Source organism: Conger conger, chromosome 2 (genome assembly GCF_963514075.1).
Source record: "Conger conger chromosome 2, fConCon1.1, whole genome shotgun sequence".
Taxonomy (NCBI): Eukaryota; Metazoa; Chordata; class Actinopteri; order Anguilliformes; family Congridae; genus Conger; species Conger conger.
The window spans coordinates 9,658,376-9,670,291 of NC_083761.1; positions in this window are offsets into that span (position 1 = coordinate 9,658,376).

Consider the following 11,916-nt stretch of genomic DNA (forward strand, 5'->3'; position numbering starts at 1 on the left):
TATCTGTGCTATGATCCTTTTTCTGATCCCTGACCCATGACCCTCTCTGCTTTCCACCTGTCTGAATAAAGCACAAAACACGCAAGGAGGGGTTGGCCTGCTAACCTTTAAAGAACATGCAGCAGGGTCTTTTCAGGGCCGACTTTGATGTCCCCCATCCCCGCAGTACTGATGCACTCTACAGCGGCTGGCTAGCTTTGGCTGCGGCTCTCACTGATGTGCTGACGGCAGGAGAACCACGCTGAAACCGAGTATTCATAGTACATACATAAACAGCTATTGATTTCTACACCGCAGAGCATTTCGTTACCGCAGAGTATCAGTAATTAAATCGGACAAATGCTTGTCTGGCAGCAGGCCTGGCTATCCACAGCCCTCGAGGGCCGGTTAAGAAAAGAGCCGTAATGGCCGCTGTTAAAATATTTACAGCCCACTGGCAACCGGCATGCCAGGAGACACGGCTGATGGAGGGTTTGCATCCAATCTAATGCCCTGATAATTAGCGAGGGGATCGATGTGCCTCGATGAGTTATTCCTGAAACGGCGGAATAGACGCTTGCGCTGTCAGTAAGCTGTCAGTGCGTGGATGGATCGGCAGGGCGATGATCCATCACTGATTGGTCGGGTCAAACCCTGGGCCTATGGTGTGATGACGGTCCTGCTGGGTCCACACAACCACAGCTGGGGCTCAACGCTGTGTGTGTGTGTGTCGGGGGGTTGCTTTCAAGCGGCAGATGGCCCACAGTGAAACATCTGAACATGTTGGCATTGCCACGTGTGTGGATGCTGATTAAAATGGATGGGTCTTCTGAATTTGGGTGACATGAGTTTCCTACCAATTTTCATATTCGCTCTTCATAACAGAGTATCTATATGATCTAATGGTCTCATTCCGCCTTAGGTTATGATAGGGTACTGGCTTTAATAGTCAACACATTCAGATCACATGAAAATCAATCAGCCATGTAAGGCTCAAAGCTTGTACAGGTAAATAACTACTGTACCTCACCAGAGGTATTATGCCATTTTTCTATTTGTTTGAAATAATACTGCTTTCAAAAAATCACAGCAGGTAAAAATGAGACTGTGTTCTGTTACGTTTCACAGATATGTTTCCATTTGATTCTCTCTTCTCTGTAATAACATTGGCAATGTTATTCCACCACACTTCATTTCCAAGAAACACATCTATATTCTACACCTGCTCTGAGCCTCTTTCCCAAAGAGGTAAAAATGTGTGAAAACATAATTGACTTGAACCTAGTAGTCAACAGACTAAACCGGAGCAGACTCAATTTACAATGGGAGTTGTACAGAAATCATACAAACAATAAATCATATTCACGTCACTGGGAATTTTATAATAAAAAAGGTGTGAGTTATTCATTATCTTTTACGTCCTTGGGTGTACTTGACCGAAATGCATTATTCATTGTGTGGAGAGTAGTGCTGTGCTGTGTGTATTACTGTTCATTGCATTGGCATTGGCCACGGTTGAATCTGCCAGTCAACCGACTCCACCAATGAGACCACAAAGTGGTAGGCTTCTTCCTGCTTTTCAGCCAATGAGCTTTGACACCGATTGGGCCCACAGGGGTCTAGCCCAGCGAATTGGATGCAGAGAAAAGAGCATGAATTGTGGGGAGCAGGTGGAATAGGAGGAGCAGAAGGAGCAGGAGCAAGGGAGCAGGAGGTGCCAAAGGTCTGACTTCCCTTGCTCTTTCCTTGTTCCCACACATGAGACCTCAATGACAAATCAATGTCAGCTGTGGCCCAGCGTACCTCTGGGCCACAGTAGCAGTGTGTCTGAGCTGGTCATGGAAAGCATCCAAGAAAGTGTGCAGTGTAGTACAGGCCAGGAGTATCCGGCCATCTGTGCTTTAAATACAAATACAAACTTTCGGTAGAGAATAATTTTGTTAATTTAAGTGCATTTATTGGACCAACATACAAACACTATTTCGATTTCTACTCGACATAATACACAAAGATTAGTTTTACGTCACAAATAATACTAGACATGACCTCAAAATACCCTTCATTAATTAATTTAATTACAATTAAACCAATTATTGGTTGTCTACATTTCACATTTCGTAAAGTGGCAGGTAGAAGGCTTGGAGGGAGATGGAGGGGTAGTTAGATTTACTCAAAGTATTACCTACCTTAGATTTTCTTTAAATCCACAGATAGCCTAATACATTTGGCATATATAGTACTATACACTCACTGAACACTTCATTAGGAACAGAAGTAACTGTATTGAAGGGGCCAAGTATTGAGGTAAGAATTTTATTTCCAGTGAGAAACCTTAAGTTTAAATACACAGGTGGTCTAATACTTTGCCTGGGCTGCACAGCCCACAGCAGCCAACGCTGGAGATGAGTGAACAGCGGGCGCTGGAGATGAGTGAACAGCGGGCGCTGGGATGGTATGAAACCGATAGGTTCCCTGTGATTAATTGAACAGCCACCAAAATGCTCAGCAGTCTGGACACCTATGACCCTGTTGAGTGACTGATTCGGTTGGTTCTCCTGTGGGAGGATCACTCCCCCCTCCTCCTACAGCACCCCCTGATCCCCACTCTACTGCCACATCATTTTTGGGTGGGCTTTGGTTTCCTCTAAGAAACCCTGCATCCTGTGCTCAACCTGACCACACCAGCGTTATAGAACACATCAGTAATTGGGTAAGAAATTTAGGCCATTACCCCAGGGATGGCTTCTAATCTTGCAATATGCAGTGCATCACATCACAACATTGCCAGAGACCATATTTACTGCCAGTGGGGTCAGGAGCTATCCCAGTCAATCAAACTAACATAAAATCACTGAGGTATGAGCTAAAAGGCTTGTCAATTCAAACAGTGGATGTATGATTAATTGATATGCAAGTTATTCAGTAATGCTTAAAGAACAATTACTACACGCTATAATAAAATGAGTGATTAATGTTATAGCCCTTGTTTGTTTACTCTGCACATACCAATAAATCATACTAATGGAGTCAGTTTTACTCTGTTGAGTGGGATTACGTGGATGGGTTTTCAATTACTCATGAAATGTTTAAAATAACAGAAATGGCTCATTCTCCAAAAACACAAGCTACTCAGATACTTTGGCTGGCATCAAGTCCCTCATTTTACTATATCTTATTTATCTTTTTATTTACAGTATGTTTTATTTACAGTATTTAGTTTTTGGCAGATACTCATGATACAGGCTATTAGTAGATAAATGGGAACAATTTACAGTAAGGTTCCATGAATTGGCATGAAATGATGTAGTTGTTAACTAACTACTACTGATTCATACATCATTAATTCATGTTGACAACTATATTAGTTATTGCCTATTCATATTGGAATCAAAAATTCAGTTAATGTATTTGTTATTGGTTAACTAATTATAAGTTCATCCTTTGGTTTGCTAATTTATAAATATCATGTAACAAATATGTTAGTTGTTACCAAATTGTTGTTACCAAACCATTAACTACTGAAATTTTCATTTAATGCTTAATTAATGTATTTGTCCATCATCAATTCATGTTGACAACTACATTAGTTAATGCCAATTTATGAATCTTATTGTAAAGTGTGACCAGAAAGTGTAAATAACAATAAATCAGCATTCTGTTAAGTCCGTGCTAAGATATAGTCTTATAAAAGTAATTGTTTTTGTGTTCACCCATTGTAATGACCTTTGATAGCTACACACCTGTATCACACTAACGCACACACAAAGGTTAACAATGATCAATAGAAGCAACATTATTTTATATCAATACTTGCATGGCGTCAAACAGAAATCCATCAGCTACATCATTACGGATTATTAGTCTGCTTGTTCAACAGTGAAAAATAATGTTCAACATTACATATGAAATTTCAGTCAGGGATTGGGCTGATAAATTACGTTATTATGGTATCACACTATTATTATGCTGATGATGTATGTGCGGGGTATGTCCAGGATCGATTGATTAGATATCAGTTTACTTTTTCATTCATAGTAAACCTTGAAGAGCTGTGCTGGATTTGAAACTCACATTCAGTAAGGAAGTAATGAAAGCCCGCTGATCTCTGTAAAGTGAAGGAAACACCACTCTCCCACTTAACGGGAAAAGAGTCAGAGGGGAGAACAATGAGCATCGAAATGAAATTCTATAAATTCCCCGTCTCGTGAAAAGCGGCTCGTGTAAAGATTAAATGAAAAACGCGGTGAAATACGTTGGACATCCGAGCGCTATCCTGCGAGGTATTTTTAGGCCTGCTTAACAGATAGCCCATCTTTGGTTCACCACCTCACTGAATATGCCATGGCTTGAATCTCAACCAATTTACTCCTTATCGTTCAAGCTCTTTATCATGCACCTCCACCGCTTGTCAATTGCACACTGACTGGGCTCCAATAATATATTAATCCCAGGCTTCCAGACAGTAACTGAAGCATGAACCCCCATTAAATGGCGAATAAAGTAGACTATAATAAAGGGACAATGATTGCATTCGCACGTGCCCTTTTTATTAAAGCATGTTCCTATCAGAGTGCTACAGTGATTATTCCACAAAAATTGAATGGAACTTGGATAGTTTTTATCAATGTGCCAGTTGGAAAACTGGTCTCGGTTCACAAAAGCATGTTTGGACTACATTAGCTCAAGTAATTGTTAAGAATGTTTTAACAGCGTGTCTTATCTGTGAAGTACTCAACAGACTTCTGAAGACAAAATCACTGTGGTGCTCTGTAAAAAAGGCAAATCATTTTTGGGGAAAGAATGCTAGCCTGTGCAATGCAAAATATGGAGCTTTTGAGTCATGACCGCCACAGATATATTTGAATAATTCATAGAAATAAAAAAAAGCAGCTACATTGTCATTGAAACACCTTTGTTACTTCACTGTGCTGTGAGTGAAAGGCATTACTCTTCCAAGCAGGCCACTGTCAGAAATAGAGCAAAATCCATAGCTGGCAGAAAGGATGGTGACAGCACTACCTCATCTAGAAGGACTGCACTTCTCAAAACAATGTCCAGACTGCTGACTCCTCAAGCCAAAATGCATACCTGCCTGTGATTCTGATTGCATTCATGCAAACCCCAATAGCCAAGACATTCCCTTTGTATTCTTCAGAGGAACTAAATGGAGTGGAACTAAGACTTATTGTATCATTTCCATTGGGGGGTATAGACCAAAGGAGCAGAGGCCTTCAGCCTTTGTTTGTGTTTGCGGACAGTCCACACAGCGGGGTTGGCCAACCCTGTTTCTGGAGATCTACTGTCCTGCATGTCTCATTTTCAACTCTAGTTTGGCATACCTGGTTCTACTTATTAATAGATCCTGCAAGATATCCAGGAACAGGGTTCGGCAGCCCTGATCAATAGTCTGCGGTCTAAAACCACAGTCTTTCAGCAATCTGCAGTCTAATCGGCAGTCAGCAGTAATACTTTCTCTGTAATTCAAATGTGGTTGTCAACAAATAATCTTCACTATCACCCTGCCCCTCCCTTTCACATAGAAGAAACTTAGTGTGAAATTGCAGGTGACATCATGGGGTTCCTGCTAATGTGTGCCAGTCATAAGTGGGCCATAGAGGAGTGATCACAGAAGACTTGTGAAAACATTTCAGGATCATCGTTTAGCACAGCGATGCTATTGCATGGACATATTTCTTCTTCTTTTTTTTGTTGGTATGGGGCAGCTGCTGTAGTGTTCATGTAATTTAGACAATAATTTTCTGCTGCATTTGCTGCTTGTGACCAGATCAGCTGCGGTTTCCTCCAATGGTCCCCCTGGAATTCTTTTATTACACTTCAATGCCGGTTAAAAATGAACTATTATGTACTGATATAATTTAGCATCTGTCAAAGTCTATTTGTGCATCTTGTCTTCAGCTATATTACAAAGAACTGTAGGTAATCAGTGCTGGGCCCCTTGTTTGAAGCCTAGCATAAATATCCCCTAGCGCTCAATCGACGCCTTTCAAATGAGTCAGCAAAGTCAACAAGGGGTTATCGCTGGGGCCCTGTCAGGGTCTGAGCATAAAAACGTGATAAAAAGAGAGGTTCACCCCCGATACGGTCAGGGCTGTCTCCCCAGTGGAGGATGCAGTTTGGCCCCGGCAGAGGTAATACAGGGCGGTGTTCTCCCTAGATTGCAGGTTATCGGGGCCTGCGCTCCCTCCCTGACAGCCGTAGTCACGCTCGACTGCGCAAGGGCGCCGCTCTCCCCGCGGAGCGCCCCGACTTCGAGCACTCTGGGTAAAGAGCTGAAATCCGGCGGCTCAGCCCGACCGTTTAATCAGGCAGCAAGAAGGGCGTGACTGGATGTCACACAGAGTTAGCATTCGGCTCCCGCGAATCACTTATTTATTTTTAAGGAAATCTCCACTCGAGAGAGAAAGAAAGCATCCGAGCAAAATACAGAAAATGGTAGATTATTGATGTTTCCTATTTGGCTCCGGTTTCATTTTTAATTTTTAAAATAGCTTTTTTTGAACGGCCCTGCAAAAAATCAGCTTTTTTGCTGGGCCGTTGACGGTATCGGTATCTACTGTAGGCGCTTGAATTGTAATGCTTTGTGTGAATGTAAATGAGGCATTTAGCAACTCTAATGTTTGTTCTCAAGGATCCTCTTATGATTCTAGGCAAGTCATTTTTCAAACCAGGCGACGAGGAGAGGTTATCCTTGCAATCGTTTACAAATGAAGTCCACGCTCATGTCTAATTAGCTGTATGCTTTCAGTGACATGATTTAGCTGAAAGCTGTCGGTATTGTATTGGCTGCCCTGAGCCCACGGCTTTGTCCGTGCAGCCTTTGTGATGTGCACTTATGACGTTCCCAGCCATGAGGATCACTTACAGCCTCTAGATGACGCTAGCCATCACATTAATTTGGGATAATTATTATGGAAGGGTGGGGTGCTGGTTTGGGGCGAGTAAGCTTCAGTGAGCTTTGTATATAAGCCTGTGCGGTTTTGAAGTGCACAAGCTACTTGCCTCTAAGGACATGCCCACTCCACTCATAAACCTGCCCCATGTTAAATACACTGTATTGATCTTATATGTGCTTACTCCTGGGAGTCCTGAACATCCCCTCCTCACAACACTCACTGGCCTTTTGTTTGTTTTTGTTCTTTTGTCTCTCATCACAGGTTTAAGGACAGTCCCGTCCACAAATACTACACAGGAATCAATCCTATAGATTTAAAGGAACAGAGTAGCATTGTATTCTTTAGGAAGATATGTACAGTATATAACCCGACTTGCCTCTGCACATATCCAGCTGTATAACAGCATTTTATGCAAAGAAGCAAGCTGTTTAGGTTGCTGTTCGACTACTCTGGATCTGCAGAATGCCCAAATGTATTGAATCTTTCCATATTACGGTTTTATGCATAATCCCTTGCAGGATTACGTTTCCTGTGGGAGTTACAACTACAATCTTATTTTTAAAGCATTTATCCCAACAAGCAGTGCAGAACATTGCATATTACATCAGACAGGGGAGCCTTCAGAGACAGTGTTCAGCAGACGTCTCTTTGTTGTGTTGCGAGTGTAATCAATGGCAGAGAAATTATTTCAGCATCATGGATAATGTTTGTTGTGGGTATTCCCGGGGGGGGGGAGAGAGCAGAGTCTCTGAGCCTCGTGCCCCACCTCTCCTCTGGGTGCTTTCTCCTTCATCTGAGTCACAGCTCATGAAATATTGAGCTTCTGGAACACAGCAGGAGGACCGAGACCCACTCTCACCATTTACTGCACTCTCAACTGAAAAGGATTTCAAAGGAAAGGGGAGGTTTGCGTCGAAGCGAAACCTCACTTGGCAGCCATTTTGTTTCTGTGGGGAAAACAAAACAACTAAAGATTGGACTTAATTTGTTTTCAGCCCCAGGATCGATTGGCAGAAATGCTGCATTTTGGGATTCTTCAGAAAGCACGAAGACCCAGGAGAGACAGACAGAGAGGCTCTGGATTCTGCGTGCTCCTATATAAAGTCCACTGGGAATAGATGGCAGGTGTGGTGCTATGGTGGATAATCAGGGCAGTGCATAAAAATATCCATCACCGAGACACCAGCTCATCTGCTATGCAGATAGCACAGATTGTCGGAATACTTTCCAGCAGATACCAACATGCCACATCAACAGCCCATTAATAAGCTCAGCCTCTTTGGCATGCACCACTGGAAATGAACTAACTAGAGATTTAAATGAACTGGAGGGATCCTCACACCAAAGAACAAAGAAGCTCCATTCTTTAATTTTAGATTCTTATTTTGTGTAGGCCTATACGTTGCCTTTAAGTGATTGGCGACCAAAAGCTCATTTCACTAAATAGCTATGAGCACTGCATTCCTTGCTAGCTTTGCTATAAAGTGCAGCCAACCTGATCTGGCAGCCCCCAGAGCCTATGTGTCTGTCAATAACTCTATCTTTCTCTCTCTCTCTCTCTCTCTCTCTGACATGTCATAGCAAATACTTGAAGTGATATTAATTAAATGTGTGAGCACAGTCATAGAGGAATGAGAAACAACAGGAATGGGAATAAAACACTTAATTTAAGATAAACCAAAAGTCAATAAACTGCTATTCACATTGGTATCTTAGAGTCTAAGGCTTGAGGGGAAAAAGATATTAGCTTAAAAATGGCTCTTTTGGTTCTTATCATCTACCACTTAAGATATTAAGAGGTTAATTCCTTAATGAGAAGGCCATGAAATACTCCGATCAGACTCAATTAAGTGCTACTTAAGACTGTTCATGTTCTGTTGCCTCATTACACAAATAAGCTCTCCCGTGGACCTTAAAGGAATCTAAACACGCTGTTATACAAAACCTAGATGGGATCTGACGATTGTTTTTATTTTTTAATGAGGGAGATAGTTAGGCATTTATGGCTAAGGGGAAGGCGGGACTTTTGACGTCCACGGAGTGATTACATCACAGAGACCCCTCCCCTGAGCGGGGACACACCTCATCCCCCTCCTCCTCCTCCTCCTCCTCACGATGAAGAGCGCCACGTGGCCGAGCCAGCCTCCCCACCCCCCTGACACGTGCGCCAGACTCCTCGTGCAGCAGGGAGGGAGAAACGCACCAATCAGACGCTGGATGCGGTGGGCAGGTCCAGGGCGACACGGCGATCACCACTCCGCATCACAGACAGGCTGTGATTTATTCTCCTTTGTGCTACGAGCCAGCCTGCCAGTATAAGGGCCTGACGGAGGGGGGGGAGGGACCTGTATTTACTGTACCTGCGGTGATCAGTCTTTCTGAGCCTTTACAGCAATGCCTTGTAGCACAAAGACATTACAGTTTAACACATAGACATACATTAAAAAAGAATTATAATTACAATTTTTTTTTTCAAAGTTAAATTATAAATGTCCATATTTTTCTACAAAACATGAACTACTTTTATTAGATTAACTTGACCCCATCCAGAAAATTACATTCTTAATATTCATTATTTTAAACATGTCCAAACCACTGGTGCTGTAAATTGGCATTGATGTCATGGGTATGTTTGGACCAGAGCTGACAGCTGAACTGATAAATGCTCTCCTTGGCTGTCTAGTCTGGAGGACTGCAGACTTGACTGACAGATGAAGCGTTTTGTCAGCTCCACCCAACACCTCCCTCTGAGTTTCTGCTCCCGGTTCAGATTATAAGAGTACAATGGTGCTGGGACAGCCTCACCCTGGAGCCCCCAGACACTTTCCTGGCCCTCCCCAGCTCCATCACATCACCAGCCACATTGAAAATAGAGCACACCCTTAATACTGAGCCAGCAAACTGCTGCTTTTAAGAAAATATTTTATCACACAAATGTCTGAAATAAACATTCTTTGATTGTACAATAATAGGTTACCGTACTTGCTGGAATACTAAGGAAATGTTTAAATGTATTATGTGGAAAAAGCTACACTGGAATATCTAGTAACGGAATAAATACATAGATACATATAGGGACATAATCACTATAGGCTACCGTTTAACAGCTATACACGTTGTTGTTTTTTTTGGGGTTTTTTTGTGGGAATGTTTGGGAAAAATAACCAGTACATAAAACAGAAGCAGTTCATTAAATTTACAAGATTAAAACACTCATTGCGATCAGATAAAATCCACCTATTTGCTATAAATATCAAAGAGAACGTTGTCTCTGAAAGCCATCTTCTTATGTTTACTGCAACCACATAGGTTTTTATGGAGCTATAAACCTCTGTGCGATTAAGCGCTAACGGTGAAGGAAACGGTGGTTTCCCTGATACAGATGCTCGTCGCCGCTGTTTTGCACCACGCCCAGGTTTCACATCGGGGGACCCAATGCTCAGAGGGTGGAAGCAGCGCCTGTTCTACAGCCTGCGTGCCACAGAGACTCACCGCCCTCGCAAACAGGCGCAGCGCGGGCGTGCGATGCCCGCGTTTACAGAACATTTCCCTCCTGCGTTCGGGCGTCGCACACAACGGTAAATCAACAGCACTGCAGCAATCGCTGTTTAAATATTCATCTGCGAGGGTCCCACGGCAGCGCAAGTGTGGCCTCCGATTGCAATTGCATGAAATATTGTCCTCTGAATATTAAAACGGGTTACCTTGAAGCTGCCAGTGATTTCGTCATCTACATGGAACGAGTACCTAAAGGAATTTGAACGACACACACGTTTCTTTGATTTTCCTTCAGAAACAATAATAAAATCCTACGTGGAAATGTTTCTCCATGAATTAAATGTTGATTGACACTTAAAATGCCGACACTGAACATGGATCGCAAAAAGGATACCAACAGTCAGGGAATGTGCAAGCTATATACACTGTAAAAAGCTTTTTGACAATCCCAAGTAATTTCTCATGTTTGAGCAATTAGGTTCATCCGTGCAAAATGATTGCTTTGCTACACTGACCACACATGGAAATAGTGCTTTCATAGTTTTCCAGCTGAATACAGTAAGTGCTGTGAATACATCAGTGGTCCTTTGTTGTTATTCAGTCTCAGAAGGTCTGATGAAAAGCCGCTGACAGGGGAGAGGTGTGGCGCTTTTGTCTGCTCCTCCGCCGAATGCTAAACGGCGCCTCATGTTTAAGTGTTAAAACAAGAGGAAGCAGGTGGCAAAGCATCCATTAATTAACACAGCAAGCTGCAAGCAAACGCACATCTATAATTGGAATCAGTCCGGGTGTTGCGCAGAGCAATCGATCTTCAATCAAAGATTCTCGGCCCTTTGTCACGGACAGCGGACAGCGGACAGCGTGCATGACAAAATACTACACGTGAAAGTGAAGTTTGGGAAAATCCTGGAATTGTTATACAAACAAATCAGGACAGCAGTTCCGTGTGAAACAATGGATTATTTATTTATTTATTTTAATAACTGCTGCCACGCCCACCAGCATGGCCCAAGCTTCAAACCCTTCCCAACCAATAATAGGCAAAAGGTATACAGAAACGCAACACACTGCAAACCCCACCCTGACTCGAACACACCCAGATTTGGAAAATGCGACGTCTTACTTACGACACTGCAATACTGCAGCGCTTATGCCACATTTTACACCAACATTATAGGTACAAAGACCACAGCAAGCCTAATGAAAAATAAGGTTACTATAAAATAGGATTAATTTGAACAAAGTTAAAAATGAACGAGTGACACAATATTGTTGTGGTTTTCGATACATCTTTTGGATTCAAATGTGTTGTTTTATGTGATTTCAGCCAAATTACTTATCCTTTAAGTTGAGAGATTTGGTATGTCTTCAATTTATCTTTAGACACAGCTGTGCAAAAAAAAAAGCATATCAGAAAATGAAATTTTATGATAATCTCTATTTCCCAACCTGTCCACAGCATACTATTTATTTCCCCCCATAAAACTACCAACACTACTGAAAAGAACAAGATAATGTAACATTA